We start from the raw sequence: 20389 nt of genomic DNA, 5'->3' as shown, positions 1-20389 counted from the left end.
AAGTACAAAACAGAATCCGCAGTACTGTTAGAAAAACAAATCACCTACTTGCTTGGTCATTCAGACGTAAAACAGAACATGTAAATACAACTAGTGCTCTCATCTACGTCATCATAGTCCATTCTACATCACCAGGAATATTACTATGAAATACCTTTTGCCCCACTAGTATCAGGATGCCATCATTACCCCGCCATTAGTAGATCTCCAATTAAAGAAAAAAAATCTAACAGTCAAAATAAGCAAGTCTAACCTACAGATGGAAATGCTTTTTGCTCCTTTTGTCCCCAAATCCCTTCCTTTGTACAACTTTGTGCAAAAAAATGCAGTTCGTTGTGATTAAACATTGGTGTTCCATTGACTATGAACAGGATGTCAGCACTGCAACCTCCTTCCTCCTCCAGGTGCACAAAGCAGCAACTCACACCCGGGAGTATTCCTGAGGTCATGTTTTTGCTACACCCCAGAGCACTGCATACAGCACTTTCCTGGTAACAAACTTCACCTGAGTCACAGCAGTAACACCCTCCCATTCCTCCTGCACCAAGATCAGCATCATAGTTTTCAGATTCAATTATTCACCCCAATTAGACAAACTTTCAAGAGAAAAGCCTTTAAGAAAACAGGTAAAACCCAACTATGAAAGAGTTGAGACAACCCACTCATATTAGACAAGAAAAAAATCACCAAAACAAACATACTGCTTCTTCAGAAACTGGTTTCATACTGAAGAACTACTTTTTTCCCCTATTAGTAAGTGTCACAAAAATGACATGCAAGTTACTCAGCCCATGACATTAATTTGTAGTTGAAAACACTTTGAGAAACATTTCCTTTACTGGTCATAAGTTGGTAACTGTTGTACTTAGTTTACTCATTCAGAAACAAAACTCAAAGTGTTTAAGTAAACATATACTTCTGCTGTTGCAGAATACAATCAAGAATTACATAGAGGTTATGTATTAGAAGTGGCTCTACTGATGAATGTCTGCTAAACAGTTGCATGAAATGATAAGTTTTAGTGATAACATCCCAAGGCATGCATTTGAAACAATCCAGTACAGCTAAGAGATTATATGTGTGTATATATATATATATATACACACACACACACACACACACACACACATATATATATATATATATACACACACACACACACACACACACATATATATATATATCCAGTAAAAGATACAATTAAAGCAAGGAAATAAAAGCATAGAAAAATGAAAAAACATTGGCAGATTACTAAATTCTGCTGCTTAACTTACTCAATTGTAAAGAGCAGGAGCCAGTCCTGAACATTAAGATGTAATACTGACAGACACATCAAATGCAGTGAGTCTACATAAATAAAAAGAATGACTTTGATGCAGACTGACTAGCGCCTCAGCCATTCAAAAAACTGCAGCCTGAGCACCGGCAAATGACAAGCAGCAAAAGAACAGAAGTCTTTCAGAAAATGAAGTTCTGTAGGATGCTGAAAGGATACAAAATATTAAGGAAAAAAATTAATATACTCGTTAAATGTGAAAATATGAATACACAAAGAATCATGGCTGCATTTTTTTTTTTTTTAATATACAAAAAATGACCAAATCCTCTTGGAGACTTAAATTAGCTTAAATTTTAACATGAGATTTCAAGAATCATTGGATATGTGCAAAAGACATGTCAAGGGGTTTATATCAACAAATAACATTTATACATTTGCACACATTGGGCTACTACTAGCCACCTTCCATTGAGTTTTGTTTTGATTCAAAGTGCTATGTGCAGATGGAGATTAGTTCCTAGAAAATTTCTCTGGCCTCTCCTTTCTTTTCTCGTGTTCAAAAACCTGACAATTTACTACTTCATACACTTCTGTCTCTTAATCTATATTTGCAGATTAGAATATGGTATCATTATATTGATACCATATAATGTCAGACTCCTTTCTGGGCTTGTACCACTTACTTGGTACTGCTCAACACCAAGCAAAATAGTGATACTATATGGAAGCAACAAACGACTTGGTCAAAGAACATTTTACCACACTTTCAGCCTGGAAGAACTACCACCCATTCTCTTTAACAAAAATAAAAATATTCACTATCTTCTAATTACATAGGAGTCAATAAGCACAGCAACACAACATAGTTATCATGCACTTGTAGTCCACCTCTAGTCTCATGCTGAACTCCAGGCAAGTCACACATTTCTATCAACCACTAGATAAACGTCTTCCAGAAGTAATGTGTGGACTTACTGCCCTAACTTTTTAAGCACATATGAAAAACAAAGAAGAGAGACCCAGGAAAAAAAAGTAGAATGCCAGTCAAGGAGGAAGCTTAATGAATCCTTCATTTTATCGAGGTGTCCCCCCTCAGGCAGCATCGAAAGTGCAATTGTTATTTTATTATCAACTCATACAGTGTAACTCATGATCATCAATTGAGTGGGAAAGTTCTTATTTGCAGTAGCTAAAAGAATAAAGTAAGACCCAGAGCTCCTAAGCATTTCTTATTTTAAGGAACATATGAAATTAGCTCATAATCCTTACATGATTTAGTTCATTTCCTTCTCGTACACCTTAAGAAGGATGGAAAAAAAAAAAAACTGAGGTTAGTATTGGTTATTTTTACATCCCCACGTGAAAAATCTCTGAAATTTATGAAGAAACATATCCCCACTCCTGTAAAACTCAGAAGTGAGCTAAATCCTGATTCAGGATTCTTATGGGGTTGGGCTTTTGGAGAGGGCTGCTGGCAGGTTATTTCATGGCTGTTTGAGTGTTGTAGGTATTGGGGGTTTTTTTGTTTGTTTGTCTGTTTTTTTGTTTGTTTGTTTTTGTTTTTAAGATTCCACTTTGTCTTGAAAGAAACATTTCCCTAAAGGGAATTAGTTCCAGGAAAATAAACTGAACAAATCAAAGAAATTTTAAGTGTACTTCTGCCCTCCCACCTTCCTCAAATAAACACTTACATAAGCGTTACATTACACAATTTAACCTTACACATGGTACAATACGTATAACACTGGTGTGTTATTGGCATCAGTTTCTGGCAAGTAACCCAGGTCCCTACCACAGCAGGCAGACCAGCAGGCTACCCGTTCTAGGAGAGGGAGCTGAGCTGTTCCCACAGTGTTGGCAAAGCCACAGCGTGAAAGAAAGGAAAGCCCAGAGCAGCCTTCAGCATCTTGCTTGGTTCCTTTGCGACCAAAGTGAGAACAGCTCCTGGAGAAAGCTTTGCAGTACCAACCTACAAGGACAACATTTTGTGAATATTAGTGGATTCACCCTTCAAGACATTCCATCACACCTTATTTATGACTAAGTCTTTAGAAAACTTCAGCATGAGAGAGGCTCATCAGGAAAGCAATATTTTGTATTTAGGTGCAGCCCTTTAACTCCTCTTAGTCTAAAACCAAAGGGAGTCAGTAGGCATCAATTTCTGCTCAGACTGCTACTATTGCCCTACAGCTGGTGTAAATACAACCTGCAGACCACTTCTGAGAAGTAAACACCAGACACAGAAGATACCAGCAAAGCTGAGAGGAATCTGTGGTCTCCATAAACTGCAGTTAATAAATGCCTGAACCTACCTTGCCCCACTCCTCAACCCCTTAAAAGTGATCTCCCATATTTACAAAAAGAATCAACTCCTATGAAGAAAAAGGTAAACCTAATTCTGCACAAAAAAATACCAAATTCAAGATAGGTCCCAGAAAAAAAGAGCCCAAAATTATTTTTTATTTTCTTTAATTCAAAGCACAAGGCTTTAGATTGAGATCTGGAGCTCTGTCTGGGTACTTGTATATTCATGTGCACGAATAGAACTTTTTCCTTGGGGAAAAAAAAAGTTAACAGAATCCAGATTGTAAGTGATCTAGAGGAAGTGGGGAAAGAAAAAAGAACGAACAAAACTTCAATCAGGGCACCCGAGGTAAAATACAGTAAATTTTCCTTTTCTTGATGAAACAATGAGTTCATTGCCAACAAAAAACCCACTGACTTTTTTTTTTTTTTTAAACTAAGAAACAGAAATAACACTTTTTTGTCCTCCCTCCCTGCTCTAGTGTTCATTACCACCCCTTAGTGCCAATTTCCCTACTTAAGTGACTTTGTTATTTATGTGTATAAAACACTTCCCACACTAGAGAAGGAAGCAAACAGAAATTCTGTCTTTCAGGAAACTGCATCTCAGTGCAGCTTGCACTTTAAACAATTACTCAGATAAGAACCCTATTAAATCCTCCTGTATGCTGCAGACAAAAATCTGTGGGCCGTTACACTAAACACTAAACTCAAGAATGACTCCAGAAATCATTTCTGCCTTTCTATTAGAAGCTAAACCATGCACGTAGCTAAATAGCTTTAATAGTATTCTTTTTTTCTTTCAGATGTGGAACATGCACCTCGTAAGGATTTTTCCTTTTTCACCTTAAGTTATACTTCAAAGTTACTACAAATTGATTTTATTATAATCAAGAATGAAAGCAAACTTCCACACTCACTTCATAATCATAACACCTTCACGTATAAAAGTGTTAACTTACTGACTCCAGTGAGCAACTTTTTTTGCTGTTAGTAAAACACAAATTTCACTGCATGGTTTTCATTTCTCACAATATTGGCAGTGTTCATGGATCAAAATAGTTCTTTTGTTCCATATTTCCTGTAACCAAAGGAAATATTCTGTTCATTGAGAGTGAAGGGAGGTGAGTCAGAACTGTAATTTAAACACCTGCCCTTTGTTCCAGAAACTCCTGAAGTTTGCAGTTACCCCTCTTCTATGAGAGTTCTGACATGCTCTATCCAGAAGAAAACTCTACAGCAGGCTGTCTGAACACACCAGAAAAAAAAAAGTCTTTAGGATTAAAGAAAAGTTTACTGCCTCTCACTATCTTTAACACTCCAGAGAATCTCAGGGTGAATGAAACTAAATGCTATTTCTCTACTGGAAAGAAACAATTTTAAGAGATCCTGTGTTTACTTTGCACTGACAGCATTCAAAGGTACACTAATAAGCAAAATCACATGCAAGTATACTTAATCCTGTAAATAACTAACTTGTTTGGAAGACAACATGACGGTCCTAAACTGACCATCAAGCTCTCGATTTAGAATAAGGAAGGTCAGGAAAGAATTATGCGATTTCAACACTATAATGGTGTCTAGCTGGAAGAAACAAGTCTATCATCAATTCAATTTTAAAAAAAAGCATTTGACCTTAAAGAAAAAAAAAAAGCAAGAGAGGAAAAATAATAACACGAGAAAACTGAAAAGAAGAGATTTCACTTATAGAAAGTGAACTTCTACAACAGGCTGAATTTCATCACACTAATTTTATAACCTCAAGTGTTATAGATAACAAAACAAGTTAAAAAGATTAAATACATTTGCTGTAGGTCAGAAACAATTCAGAGTGCTGCATGCCCACCTCCAATCTGCTTGAGATGTAGTATTTTTATTGGCTCTATTATAAAATTTCTGGATATAGAAAACATGCTAGAAATGAAATAACTACAGCGAAGAACTCACTGATCTTGTTTTGAATTACCATGGCTTTCAGGTTTTTAAAGCAATATACCTGTGTTTATCTTCAGCTATGTATTTGCTTTTTCAGAATATTTGCACAGAAATACTGGAAGATCAAATATTTCAGTCTGTACTCCCATGCAAAATCAAATCAAATGACTAGGCAGGCTGCATCCCCTACCATTTCTGAGCTCTGGCAAAAGTCATGCTGTTTGATCCAGGACAATTTGAAATTCTAAAAATACTTTCTAAAAAAAAAAAAAAAAAAAAAAAAAAAAAAAAAAAAAAAACCACAGTAAAATAAAACTACAGAAAGCACTCAAAAATAAAAGCTGTGTGAAATGCAAAGTCAAAATGCGTAATTCCTGATGAAGATATCATCTGCATTTTCTACTGTATGTCTTCAGTTTCATACAATAAAATTAACTAAATAAGAAATTACCAGATGCTGTTAAAAATCATTTGAAAAGTCTATTAAGAAGGCAGATGAAGTCCACGAGCTTGCACTGACTAGGTGATTGGAAGTAAGATGCCCTGAACACGCTAGAGAACCTGACTGCAATTAACATGCTTTCTCTCTAAGCAATCCAGTGGGAGCCACAATCAAAATGAACTCAGGATCAGGAAGAATTATTACATACACAGTTATAGAATCAAAGAATCATTAAGGCTGGAAAAGGCCTTTAAGATCAACTAGTGAAGTGGCCCACCCACATCAAATACTGCCCACTACACAACATCCGTAAATACTAAACCTACCCTTTCCTTAATCCTCTCCAAAGACAGTGACTCAACAACTTTCCCAGGCAGCCTGTTCTAATACCTCACCACTCTTTCAGAGAAGTTTTTCCTAATATCCAGCCTGAACTTTGCATGGCGCAACTTGAGGGCAATCCCTCTCATCCTATCACTGTCACCTGGAAAAAATGGCTGACCATTTCCTCACCACAACCTCCTTTTAAGTTGCTGTGAAGGGCAAGTTTCCTCTGAACTTTCCATTCTCCTCAGCCCACTCCTCATAAGACTCATGCTCCCAATCCTTCACTAACTTCATCGCCCTTATCTCAACATACTCCAGGGCCTCGATGTCTTCTTTTTGAGGGGTCTAATTGCTCAAATTCATTAGATTTGAAGCTCAAAGTAGATCCTTAAATGAGTGTCTGTTCAGGAGTACCTATTGCAAGTTTCAGAAAACTAGTAATTGCATTATTTTTGTCATGTACCCAGCAATACAGAGTAGCTGATCTGCTAAACACAAGATGAAAGCTCAGAAAAAAAAAAATCTGGTTTCCATTCCTTGTCCTGCTATGAAATATACATATGGCTTTCAGCAAGTCATTTATCCCTTTTAGTCTTCATTCAATCTCTCCATCTGTAAAAGGGAGATGTTATGCATTAGTTCCCTTTTTGCAAGAGCATTGTGATGTTTAATTCATTAATGTTTTGAAGACTTGAGAGAATATAAGGAGCTCCATAGATTTGCCTATAAATAGCCAAGGAGCAGATGGGCAGCTACATTCAAAACTGTAGCAGCTTGCAAGTCCAGACACAAACAATAGCACAAATGACAATAGACATTCTGAAATACTGGAAAAACAAAAAGAAAATAAACCTTGATCATATAGGCTGAAGTTTTGAGCTTTTAAAAATCAACTTCTGAATTGCAAGCCTTCAAAATTAACAACTTCATTCTCTGAAGCCAGCACACAGATGCTAACACCAACCCAAAAGAAGCATTAGCCCAGACAATCTGGATCAGCTTAAAACAACTTCATCCATACACAAAATAAAATCCATATGCAAGACAGAAAAAGCTAAATATCAGAGTTACCATAGATCATTATTTTATCTTCCACTAAAGCTACATTAAAGTTATGGGATAGTGGCAGAGAGAACACAAGAGGATTTCCCCCACTACACCCCAGGGGAATTTGAGAAGCACACTAAAACCAACCAGAAAGGGGGAAAAAAAGCTGTAAACATTCAATCGTTACCTTTGTTTCTAATCAAAGAGCAAATTGAACTGGGTTGCTCAGCTGGACAGATTCAAAGTAACAATAAAGCTGACAGATGAACATCAGCTTAGGTACTCAAAAGCAGATAACCAACACATTAGGAGCATCATTTTTTTAGTGTTAGAAGACCTTGAACAAAATAGTTAAAAAAACCACAAACTTTATGTTGCACCTATTTTCAAATTGTACATGAAGAAAATACCCCTAATCTTCCTTAAAAATGATCATTCATACCAAAGGATTAAGAAAATAAAAAGTATGGACTGATGAGAGTTCATCAATATACAAGTTCATTTGTAAAATGCAACTATACAATGTCAGTTCTATTAAACATGTGTGATTAGTACTCTTAACTCAGCAACTTGTGAATTGCAACAGCAGGTCAGTGTAGCTTGAAAAACATATCCAACTTCTGGATAAACATTCTGTCAACAGTGTGCAAAGCTACCATCCAAAGGCATATCAGCACAGCCTTATCAAATTTCAGCCTGGAAAGTGTACTCAATTTCTCCTGTCCTTTTTTTTCCATCTGGATAATCAAGTCCTAACTTGTAGACATGGTCATTCATCTAACAATCAAATTTGAAAGTGCTGTCTTGGATAACTACCTCCTCTATTTAATCCATCTTTGGTATTCAATTCCCATGCCCCTTCCTTCTCCGTCCCCTGCCCCCCCCCCCCCCCCCCCCCCAAATATACGGAAAGCAGCGAAATAAATGATGAGTGGCAAAAAGAAATGATGAGCAACTTAATGAAAAGGGAGCAAGCAAATGGAAATCAAGACAATGATTTTTTTCGGGCAGCTATGCTACCCGAAAAGAAAAAGGCATTGTACTCTTAAGTTTTAACTTCGATCTCAGTCAACCATTCATTTCACAGAACAAGTGCTTTTCTTCAGACTTACAGCAAATGTCAGAGCAAAAGAGAAGCAAGAGAATAGAAACAGTACAGCTAGCTAATAACCCACACTCGCAACACAGGATACCTGCACCCCAGGCTTCTCACACAAGGGCAGGCACAGGGCTGCAGCAATTAGCACACTCCAGAGGAACAGCACTACTCTGGATTCAAAAGGTCAAGTCCACAGCCAGCAGTCAAACTCCAACCCACAGAAAAGCAGAAGTTTGTAATGATGTCGCAACATGTGATATATGAAATTATTGCTTGCTTCAGTTTCCTAACCTTTCCAGCCCCAGGCCTAGCCAAACATACTGTATATGCTAAGTTACAGCAGTATCCAAGCAGCTTTAAGCTAACAAAGGAGAGAAAGTGCTTGTCAGGTTTCGTATGGATCCCTTATTTCCTCTCCTGCCCATCTACAGAGAGTAAACAACAGGGCTTTCCATAGAACTCCATAACCTCCCTTTCAGGATGCTAGCACAGACAGCAGCAGAATCTGATTGAGCTTACTGCCTCCCTCGCAACAGGCAGCCAAAGCATTTGCAAGGAGCTGCAGTCATCTGGAAGAATCCCAGCTCACTTCAGAGCACTGAGTGACCACTGCATAAGCAAAATGATGCAATATGGGAGGTGGCTTCTTACACCCCTTTGCTATTTGAACATAATAATAAGTCAATAAGTCAACTGAAATACAATGTTCAAAGCACAGCACAAAAATTTTCTTCCTCATGATGCTTCCCTAACATCCATTAAAAAAAATAACAGGTTCAGCTCTTAAAATGTACTTAGTTGCAAATCATGCAGAAGCAACACAAATCAGACTGCAAATACTTGTAACTGAAACAATCTCAGTTTAACTTAACAAAAAAAATACTGAATAATAAAGTGAGATACACCTCCCTCCTTACTTCCTCTACTGAAGGAAAAAAAATAAGCCACACCACAACAGTCAGAAGCTTGCACAAAAGAATTGGGCAAAATAAGTCCCTTATCACCAATACTTTAAAGAATTGGCCAAAACCAGTTCATGATGAAAGACTGTAGAGATCTCTTACGCCTTTGGTAGTTTATAAAACTAAGTAGACAGTAGGAGAAAAGGGACTGGACAATTCCATAAGCAGCCAAATCAAAAGATGAAGTCAAGGGACAAACAGCTGCACTGATGAGTGCAACTGTTGGCAGTTCAGAGTAAGTGGAAAATAACTTTCCTCTGGGGTGCCAGATTAGAACTTCTTGTTCCTTTTATAACATTTATATAAGAAAACAATCTAGTTCTACAACCTCAGAACAATACACATACTTGGCATTGATTATGAGTTCATGTGGCTCAGTCCCTCACAATCATTTCTCAGGACAGTATGACACTATAATTGCACAGAAACAAAAAGAAACACTCTTCTCAACTAAAAGCCAGAAAGAGTCTGGGGCAGAGGCCAATAAGTTGTTTGAGAAGAAAGTCGAGTGGAGAACACAGAAGTACTGCAGAAAAAAATTTATTCTTTTAAGGTGGAGAAAATTGACCCAAAACAAATCACTAACAGTGAGACTATTTACAAATCTCTTAAACTGAGTTTAATATCTGACAAATTAAATTCCCAGTTAAGGAAAAAGACTGTGTGTGGGCTTTGAACCATCTTGAACAGTTGCCTCTGTATTTAAAAGTAAGGTAGTGTCACATACCTCAACTCACTGCAGAGCACACAGATTAGACACAAAGAGGATAATAATTTAAATCCCTGCATAAGAAATAAGCAATTTGAGAACTTTGCTAATCTTAACCAAACAGGAAAGCAGAAAACTGAGATGTTCCAGATCCGGGCCATAAAGAGCACATTTTCAAGTTCACAGTGTTCAGAACAACAGAGATGCATTGCAACACAAAATAACCATGCTGCCCTTTAAATACTGTGCATGAAAGAAATAAATCTCTCAACTTGTAGGGCTGTCTTCAGTTTCTGTGCTCACGTGAAAAATCCTGAACATTTCGGCTCCAAACCACAATCAAATCAGCCAGAGCAACCACCTGCAGTAACCACAGCACTGCTCATCCTCACAGTAAAAGATACAACATTATATATGGCAGTAGAACTAAGTGGTTCTAGAGAGAGGCTTTAGAGAAAAAAAATAAAGCTTTAAACCGCTATATGGATTATCTTGTACGAATGTGCTATGCCTTTGCATTTCACACTGATGCTATTTTCTAGGGCTCAATTAGAACATTACATGAAAGAATCAGCAAACACTATGCCAGCCCTGGAGGCTGGCAGCACTGCCTGCGGCAATGGGGTTGGAGCTTGATGATCTTTGAGGTCCCTTCCAACCTAAGCCATTCTATGATTCCACAATATGATTTGGAGCATACAGACTAGAAACCAGAGTGTTCAACAACACCTAAAAGCAGATAAGCCATGGCACCTTTCATTTATATATTATGTCAGTCTCAAAACTCTCTCTTAAGAATGGTCATTTATTTTCTCAAGTTCAAACACATACATAATACATTAACATCAAATCAATCTATTTTATTCAGGCAACACTTTTTTTTTTGTCCGGCCTACATTCATCATCTCATGATATCTTTCTAAGAACACATCTCTGCGGTGCTGGAATTTAGCTTGGCATGTGTCTACATTTAGCTCCCCTGAATTACTGCTTCCATGAAGCTCTAAGTCACACCATCATCTCTTAACTAATTTCCTTTGGGTGTTCTGTCCCAGTGTTCCAAATTTTACTTGGTCCTAGAAAAGGCTGCAAACTTAGAAACAGGAAGGCAACACTCCATATTCATTTTCACTTGCCTCCCTGTTGAATTTAGAGCCTCCTGTAAGGAGATTTTCATTTGAAAATCTCTCATTCCCAGTCTAAAAATATACAAATCCTTGCCAGTGGATTTTTCTGCCTGTTCACTCAAGGTGTTCAAGTCTTATTTCTCTTGTGTACATAAGCTTATCAAGACCAGAACAGCAACAATTTCTTTCGCCGCTTTTAGAACTTCTTCCTTACTCTCACCTACAATCACGGCACTCTTCAGACCTTGCTCAACCCCAGTCTTAGATGGAAAGCATCATCCACGCAATTGAGAACACTGCTGCAGGAGATACTATGTGAAACACTGTAACACAAACCAAACTGCAGAACACAGTTTCAGTATCAGAAGCTTCCCTTTTGTCATACTAGGTTTTGAAGGTTTTACAATGTGACAAGATGGACAAGAAAAGTAGGTGAGTTCAAGAGGATACCAGCAACAATTTAAGTACGCCTGTACAACAGGAGCTTCAAGGATACTTCTGAAGGCAGTGTATTCACCAGCTTCATGACACCCAAATAAATCACAGAAAGATTTGTGCAATCTTAGTTTTGGAACAGATCAGTCTTACCATTCGTACTGGAACACAACACTTTCTGTTCAGGGTTAGAAGTGCAGCTCTAAAGTCCAGACTCTGCAAATCTAGATTAAGAACAGTCTGTATTTTTTTATTTTTATTTTTTAAGAAATTAATACTCATCCTATAACTTCATTGCTTGGAAACTGACAGCAGGGCTTTAATATAAAGCTACATGATAAGGGAACTACTTTTCCAGTATACATTCACAAATACTTGCAAAACTAAGTATTCAAGTTCCTGGGACAGCAGGAATCCTGCATTTTCTACCAAAACATATGGTAGACATCAACATTGTTTATAATTAGCAGGCAATGCTCCTGAGGCAGCACCGGAAGCAGTGGGAAAGTAACAAGATCCAGAATCCTCACAGTTCACTTTCAGGCAGAGGTAATCTACACTGAGCTTTTAGCTAAAGGAAAAAAGCTTTTGTGAAAAGATGAAGGTATTCCTATGAAGTAAGCCAAACACTGCTCTTTTTTTTTTTTAAAAAAAAAAAAAAAGTGAATTAGAATTTGAACTCAAGATGGAAAAAGTCCCCATCCGTATTAGGAAAATGCAGGATTAAAAGATAAGCATCAAATGAAAAGCCTCAGCAAATTCTTTAAGACTTGTAGGAGACCTTGCAGTGGTGATTAAATACCACCCAACAGTAAAACCCAACAACTCACACCTGTGTTTACAGTATTACTAAATACCTTTCACAGGTTATACAGCTAACTAAGCTGCAGCAGTCATTACAACACTCTCCCACAAAAGACGCTCTAAATTCATCAAGAGTGGTATTACCAGAAGATTGCCAGAGAGACAAATAAACCAAAAAGATGGAGAGAAGGCAAGAGTACATACCTTCAGATCAGGTATGAAGGTATCAACAGCAAATGCTGAAGAGACCTGGGAAGATGTGCTGTGAGAGTTCAGAGACATCATTCCCTAACACTATACTCACCCAGGGGAGGCTTCACCCATTTGATTTGGAGCTACCCACTGAAAAATAGTGCATATTTCCTGACTACTCATCATCCCTCCTCCTCCTCTAGCCTACAGACTTGGCCAGTTGCGTAGCATCACGATTAAGCTCACCACTGACGCATTTTGTCTATTCCACATGTATGTCCCATTCCCTCCCTCATGTCTCTCCCAAACAGCAGCAAGCTGATGCTGACCTGAAACTGATCTGATACATTTTCTTGCACGCTGTTAGAAAACAGCAATCAACACCAAAACTGTATATGTTTTCCCTGTTAGCATAAGCTACACTGAGAAATGCGATTCCACACCTAGTTTATAACTACAACTAATAACTCAGGAGACATCAGGGCACTGTTTCTTATCAGACAGCAACAATTTTCTCAGCTTGTTTTTCCCTCCCTCAGAAAAAATGATGATTCAGATATCTAAACTGCAAATAAGACATTAACTATTGTTACTTCAGGAAAAAAAAACTGTTGGCCGAGATGATTTTTATACAATTCTCCAAGAAGCAACAACTTATGATGGAACAAATAGTGCAAAACTCCCAAACCCATCACTGAGAGCACTGGAATTATCTCTAGGTTTCTTTGCTTTTGACCACGAAACAAAGAAGGATCAGCACTCTTCAGGAAAGCACAGGCCTCTCTGACCATGCTTCTGTTCTTAAGTCCACCATCCCATTACCTTCATTAAGTTGACAACAAAATGGTTGATAGGGACAACAAGATCAAGATTGTAAAAATGCATAAACTCAAAATATGAGAGCCCTTACATGAGACACCAACTGTTCCTGGAATATAATCACTGTACTTGTGATTTACTGTGCACTAAACCTTAACAGACAGTATCACCAAATGGGGAAAGGAGGAAAAAAAAATAACAAAACAAACAGTGCTTCTTCATCACAAGGAATTTAAATGAGTGAACAAAGTCAGCATCCAATCATTTGGATAACGCAGACACTGCAATACCAGGAACGCAAAGGGCCACTATTTCCTTTGGGACAGAGATGAAAGAGCCACTTACAAGAGCAGCCGCTGATACCAATCCACATAAGCATCGCCAATTGTGCTCACTGTAAGAAACGCACCAAATTAAAAAAAAAAAAAAAAAAAAAGACATACCACAGCAACAATCTGCTTCACTCTTAAATAGTTGCTTCTGCACAGGGATACACGACACGTTAAAGCACTTCAGAAAATATCTCCTACCAACAACTGTCTGCCTGAAAGGCTCTACGAACGGGCAGCACGAGACGCTACAATCACGGGGAGAGCAAAGCCAGACACCATCAGACAATGGACCTGTCAAAAATCAAAGAAATGGCAACCGGGGCCGCGAGCAGCCCGTGCCGCAGCCGTGAATCAGCTCTACCGAACCAGCAGCGCTTCCACGCGCGGCGCCCGGCACGAGGCAGTGCTGGTACCAGGGCTGCTCCCGCTGACCCGCTCCGGGCAGCCCCGAGAGGCCGGGCGCTCCCGCACAAAGGCAGGCCCCGGCCGCCCCCCCGCAGCGGCCACGTCCGTAGCGGCGGCACGGACAAAGACCGGACCTGTTGCGCCAGCTCCCCCGGGCGACGGAGCTCTGCCCCGCCGGGGCTGCCCCGCGAGGCCGGGACACCGCGCCACTCCGCGCCCCGGCCGGGCGACACCCGACGGAGCGGAGCACCCGCGGCCGCCAGGGAACAAAGCGCGGCCAGGCCGCCGAGCCTGCGCGGTGCTCGGGGCCGGGGCCGCGGCATGGGGAGAGCCCCTGCGGGCGCGTACTCACCGGGCTGCGGCGCTCCGGGTGCCCGGGCGTGCAGGGCGGACACGGGGCGGAGTCGGGTCCCGCCCGCTCCGGCCGGGCTGCGGCGGCCGCCCCGGCGAGGGCTCCGACCCCTCCCCCGCCGGCAAGGAGACGGCGGCCACGGGCCGCCGACCCGCCTCCGCCCGCGCCTGGGCTCCCTCCTGCGGGACACGCAAACGACCTCCTCTCTCCCTCCGTCGGAGCCCCCGCGGCAGCTGCGCGGGATCCGGCCCGGCCGGGAGACGGCAACGAGAAGCCCCACCCCGCCGGGAGACAATGCGCGGCCGCCGCCCCGCTAGGGGGTGCCGCGCCGCCGGCCTGCAGCCCGCCCCTCCCAGCTGGGGTCCGGGCTCGTGCCGCGCTCGGCGCCGCCGCGATGGGGCTGCTCGAGCTCCAGCAGCAGCGCTTCTCTGAAAAACGCGTCCACTGCGTAAACGAGTGGCTGTAAGGCGCGCAGGCCTTGCTTGCCAGTGACTCTGTAACTATCCGGTCTGCAGACAGAGTGCTGAGCACGTGTTTAATTAAAGGCAAACTGACTGCAGGTGGAACTGATCAGTAGTAATGTCCTGAACAGATGTGTTATCGACTACTTCCACCTGTGGCCCTTTGACACTGATCTCAATAACCACACAACTAATAACTTCTTTGCCCTAGATCATAGCTGATAACTTCCCATCCTTATCCAGCTTTGGACAAACATCCTGACACTGTTAAGCAAGGCTAAAACAATACTAGTGAAAATGTGAAGTCTGGAAAGAAACACTGCAAAGAAAACCAGCCCACGCTCTGCTCTCACTTTCCACCTAACTGCCCAAGGTCAGGTTGCTATCAGTCTTAACGCTGCAGCTGAACCCATTGTTTCTGGACTATATAATGGCACTTAATAGCAAAAAGAAAGTGGCAAACTATTGTAACAGGCATTTTACTTTTACTATTTGCAGAATGACTGAATATAACTTACTATATCCCACTCCAAACACAAGAACTGTCTCAGAGGCTACAGCTGCTTGGTTTCTCTCCTCTAAACAGCTTTGTGGAAGCCCAGCTTTCCTACCAGCCCACAGCTGCCTGTGGTAGGACTTCATGGGCAGAGCATGGCTATCACACTGACCTCACACATCCCTCCTCTCAGCAGCACAGCCCCTCTGATGCCCAAGAGCTAAAAACAGAGAGTTATCAGTAGTATATTCAGAGGTGATCAAAGAGACAGGACTCATCAGCCTGCTTTTCTGAATCTCTCTTTTCTGGAAGAATGTTTGCAACAGCAAAACAAAAGGAACAACAACAAACAAACATCAGAGCCCGGATGAATGTACTTTGAGCTGTGGATCACAACAGGTAAACCCTTTATGGATAGTAATGAGCATAGAGAGCAGATGGGTTTCCTTGTTGGAAGCAAGGAGCGAGGATCTTGCCCACAGTGTCAGCACATTGAACCCTCAGCCTCAGTTTCAAGTTTCTGCAGCAGCAGCCAAGATCTGAGTGCGGTCTCAACAAAATAAGATTCCAGATATAAGGAATCTTATACTAATTGGCTTGAAATAAAGGAGTAGTTTCCACTATTATTGAAAAACAAATTAGATGGGTGCAGATGCATTGCCGTATTTTCACAGAGGCAGAACCTGAGGCTGCACATCCATTTGCCCAGCTGAATTTTGTGTGCAAAAAATGCATTTGAGAGATCTTTGATTAGAGCTCCTCTTCTTTGTTCCAGGAGCCACAGAGAATCACATGTGGTACACACACACTATTTTGAGAAGAGAGCCCAACCAAATAGCTGAAGTTTTAGAAGAGGAAAGACCTCTTCTGCGTAGACAAGAAGTAGATAAAATACCTCTAGAGTTTATGAAATATTATAACGCAGCACAGCACAACTTAGTGAGTTATAATAGAATACAGTATGATATGGCACAATACAACTGTAACACAATGGAAAGCACAGCAATGACAGCAGAGCAGCAAGGTCCTAGGCCACAACAAGTGAGTTTGCTCAAAAGCAACAGCCATAGGCATAAAAAATAAAGAAGCTGCCTTACCTTCAAAAGGCTATAGGTACACAAGAATCTCCAGTAAGGTCCCCTCACCACCACTGCCACCACTTAAATGAGGTCTGGGGAGGGCTGGATCCCAGCTGCACCCCCTTTCAGTTACTCAAGTGGATTGCATACACCTGTGCTCCCCTGCATTGGACCCGCCTTCCCACCAGGTGATCAATCATTGGTTCAGACCCTGACTTAGCATTTCCACTACAGTAGCACCGTGTGGTACAGTGCAGTATGATATGGCATGATGTAGTACAATGCGGTACAACATGGTGTGATATGGTACAGGATCGTGTGTTGTGGGTTACAGGTCAGACTCAAAGCGTGATTGTAAAATGGGGTTATACCGGGCTGGCAAACAGCCACTAGTGGGATTTCCCAGGGCTCCTTTTCTGGGGCTGGTCCTCTTAAATGATGTGGTTGCTGCACTCAAACATATACTGAGTACATTTGTGGATGACACTGAATTGACAAGAGCTTTTGGCAGGCAGATCTTGACATAGGCTGGGCAATCACTACCTGTTTGAAATTTAAGTCTCAGATTCTGCATATGGGTTGGACAACCCTGACTATACAAACTGAGTGAGGGACAAGAGTCTGGGGAGCAGCCTGCAGTAACTTTAATGCTTTAAGACAGACCCAATAGTTGCTCTAATCTATGCCATGGCTACAGCTGTGCTAGTTTGAACACAACATGTTGTAACAGGTTTTCTGACTCTCCTTTTCCAGGTGTCCTCTGCTGAGTAATTTGGCAGGATAGAATCTGAGATTAACAATTTTGTTTAAGGTCCTTCTGGAGACCCAGAGGCATAGTTAATGGCTTTTGCTATGTGAACTACCAGTAAAAGGAAATCACGGTGTATTTTTGTACCAAGGATCAATTTGACTAAAAAGAGCCTTCGTATATGTTATTATTTTCCAGCAAGCATGCCAGATTTAACCAACCATGAATAGAAGTAAATAGGCTGAAAACATCCTGAGCCTTGGGAGCTTTGCTGTGTATCAGCACAACAGAGCCTTTGTTACAGGCAGAGCTGTGCTCTCACAATGTAGTCACTGCCTCCAGCTTCAGCTGCTATGCTTCCCGAAAAAACAGCCGCCAAGGAAAACCAAACCAACCCCCACAGGCTTCCAGTGGGCAGCAGCTCCTCACTGTGACAATGGCCCTGGATGCCACCAGGTGTGACAGGACCATCCTGCGCAGCACCCCAGAGCAGCTTTCACAGCTTTGTTCTAGCTCCATGTAGCGCTGCTGGACACAGCCTTGCACCAGGCAGGCTGGAAACCCTCCAGCTGCAAGGATTTACAAGCTAGCTGCTTTGCTTGTTGTTTGCTTCCATATCTCCATGCAGCAGATAGACACTTGTTTTCACGTGTAGCTCGAAAATGGTTGTGAAGGTTAAGTTAGTGTAAACTAGCTAAAGTGGCTAGAGATACAGATTGCAGGCTATAGCAGTTCATAAATTGTGTATATTGTAAATCAGAAAATAATTTTATGCACTGGGATTTGTACAGGCTGGCTCTGATGAACTGAAAATAAAAACTAGAGAGATCCTGTTATGGAGTTTCGTGATCACAACAAGATGGTATCGCTGTATTCAGTAGTGAGCAGCAGACATCTCCTACTTTAAAGCCCTGTGTGTTTGTCATGCAGGCAGAGTCTTGTTGGCAAAACAGTGGGAAAAATCCCTCCTATTTTGATAATCAGTATTGGAAGGCTTGAGAAGTGGAACTGACAGAAACATACGAGCATTAAGTGCACATTCAGAACATCACAGAAACAAACAAAAGATCTAGTACGGGATTGAGTATGTTACTGCTCACTGAATTCCAAAGGTAGCCACATTCACCTGCTAATTAGGACAAAAAAAATTTAATGCCACTTTAAACACAACGAATAGTTCTTAATCCTGAACTGAGGAGAGAGGGGTTTTTTTGTTTTGTTTTGTTTTGTTTTTTTCTCTGAAGCAACTGCAACAAAGCCTTAAGTTGTGCCCTTAGTAGAATCCCAAATTCAAGTCCTGGTAACCCAACAAGTGAGGTTCCATTCAGTGCTCAGAGTGGCTGGCACTCTGCAGAGGAAGCAGGCTTTGAAGGACCTGTGTTTCGTTATGCTCATGCTTACCAAGCAGTGTATCAAACAATCTTGTAAATAGCTGTCTCAAGTTGGTGATAATTTTGAAGTTCCTTGCTGAAATAATTTTTTTTAAAGAAGTGAAAACCTTCATTTTACAAAGGTCTTTGCGTGAGTGACATGTCTCTAATGAGACAGCACTATGAATCTTTGCAAGACTCTGAATAAACTGGTTTTGTGTCTTTTTCCATATGAATTTTTGTGCTGGGGGAAACAATAAAGCATACCCTGATCTTATTGTACCCTTCCAAGTACCATTATAGGCTGTTGGATTATATGTCCTGCAGCAAGCTCTGCAGTGACTTATTACTTTGTCTAATTACTTTTTACTCCCTATAAAATGCTTCATAACTTGTCCATTTCTTTCTGCTGAGGAAGTAAGGGCATTCTTGTAAAAAATAAAAGTGTTAAACCTATATGGCCTGGGTAGGTACCAGAGAAACGTCAGAAGTGTTTCATGGGAAATGAAGCCATCTCTGGTCAGTGTCTTGCTGTACACAGTTCTTGAACACAATTTCCTCAAGGATTTATTTCATTTTGGGAAGGAGAAATAGTTTCTGGTTGTCAGCAGAAGTCTCACCTGAGACTGCATACCATAAGGGGAATGTCTTCCTCTCCACACAGGAAATCTGTCCATAGCTTCAGCTGGAGTCTTTTTGTGCAGTGACAAGGATATGGATCTTGATCCGGTCTGTTCAGAAAGAAGGTACCAAAAGCAGGAGACCAGCATGCCTCAGGTCACCTTTGTGGCTGCTGGGAAGGAGATGAGGACTAACTCACCTGTCAGGTTGTGCCATCCCACTGAGCAGGCTTGGTGAGATGTCTGCACCATGCTCAGGTGATGGTTGGCTCAGTCTGATCAGGGGTTAGTGCTGTGCTGCTTGCTGAATAAAAGGAACTACTGTACTCACCATACAAGGTATCATATGAGGCATAACTACTCTGAAAACATGACTGAAGCACTAACTGTAGAAGTAACAGAGAGAGTGTACTTGTCAGCAGTGCTTTTCAATGACTCCTATACAGAACACCTAATGTTCTGTTTGGACCTCATGTGTCCTTCTGCTTGCACAAGAAAACAGAACAAACAGAGATTTTTCTCATGAGGTTTGATTACATCGTGACTCCCTGCAGCTTGTTTACCCTAGCCGTGGCATTTGCTAGCATTAGCCTGTCAAAAAGACTTCATACAGTACCACCACCTTGTTTTCTTTCAGTTTCAAAGTGAACTATTAGCAGTACATAGCAACATGTCTCTAAGGTAAAGGAGGTTAGATGGGGGTAAAAGTCAGAAATCAAGGAAGAGGTATCCTATACTGCAGTTCGTATTTCATGCAGACCTAGAGAAGGGAGGACAATGAGGGCTTTGTATTTGAGGGCTTTGTATTTGTGTTCGTTCCAGATATTGGACGATTCTGGTTTCTGGCACAGTACTGACCAGGAGGAGTTAACTGCTGTGATCCCAAGAAGAAAAATCTGTGGTTTTGTCCTGGGAGTCTGAATGAGGATCATTTGGAAAGGGAGCAAATTAAAAGGAGAGTCTGCATAATATGTTTTTCTGTAGTGCCTAAGTAACAAATTTGCCTATGTTATAACTGGACATTTATGGATTCAAAATACGTTCC

General features: G+C 41.0%; 1 protein-coding gene across 6 annotated transcripts in view; it reads right to left on the bottom strand.

The window, feature by feature from the left end:
- Positions 1–14627, bottom strand: part of SESTD1 (SEC14 and spectrin domain containing 1) — a 52040-nt gene extending 37413 nt beyond the window's left edge. For 2 of the 6 annotated variants that reach the window (XM_042822598.1, XM_042822592.1), the window contains exon 1: positions 14571–14627. The gene's annotated coding sequence lies outside the window, so the exon portion shown is untranslated. Of the gene's footprint in view, positions 1–1274; positions 1484–2548; positions 2578–8527; positions 8549–13924; positions 14103–14570 lie in introns of those variants that run through there. The other 4 variants (XM_042822594.1, XM_042822597.1, XM_042822596.1 and 1 more) reach the window with 4 other exon arrangements.
- Positions 14628–20389: the final 5762 nt, after the last annotated feature.

This window comes from Centrocercus urophasianus, unplaced genomic scaffold (assembly GCF_019232065.1).
Source record: "Centrocercus urophasianus isolate 14NV4802_14NV808 unplaced genomic scaffold, USGS_Curo_1.0 seq_20, whole genome shotgun sequence".
Classification (NCBI taxonomy): Eukaryota; Metazoa; Chordata; class Aves; order Galliformes; family Phasianidae; genus Centrocercus; species Centrocercus urophasianus.
This window is presented reverse-complemented; position numbering and strand designations above follow the sequence as displayed.